Here is a 363-nt window from a genome sequence, read left to right as displayed (position 1 = left end):
ATCCACTCCTTCCCTCCCACTTTGAGCCCTACCTCTGCCCCTCCCCACTTCCCTCCTTATTCTCCTTATACTTATCCATCCCTTTCATTTTCTCACTCCATTTCCTCTTTCTCCCATCCCCTCCTTTTTTTCTCTGAGTTCCCTCTTCTCTAGTCCTCTCCTCCCCCTGATCCACCCCCTTTCCTCTTTAAGTCCCCTCCCTTTCCCCTCTGTTTCCCTTTCCCCATCTCCCCTTTTCTCCTTAAGCTCTCTTGCCCCATCTTTCTCCTCTCTTCCCTCTTTCTTCTATCCCTTTCTGTTCCCCTTCCTTTCCTACATTCCTTCATAGCTTCCACCTTCGTATAATCGTGTAAATAATAGTAA

The sequence above is a fragment of the Penaeus monodon genome, chromosome 15, assembly GCF_015228065.2.
Source record: "Penaeus monodon isolate SGIC_2016 chromosome 15, NSTDA_Pmon_1, whole genome shotgun sequence".
NCBI lineage: Eukaryota > Metazoa > Arthropoda > Malacostraca > Decapoda > Penaeidae > Penaeus > Penaeus monodon.
This window is presented reverse-complemented; position numbering follows the sequence as displayed.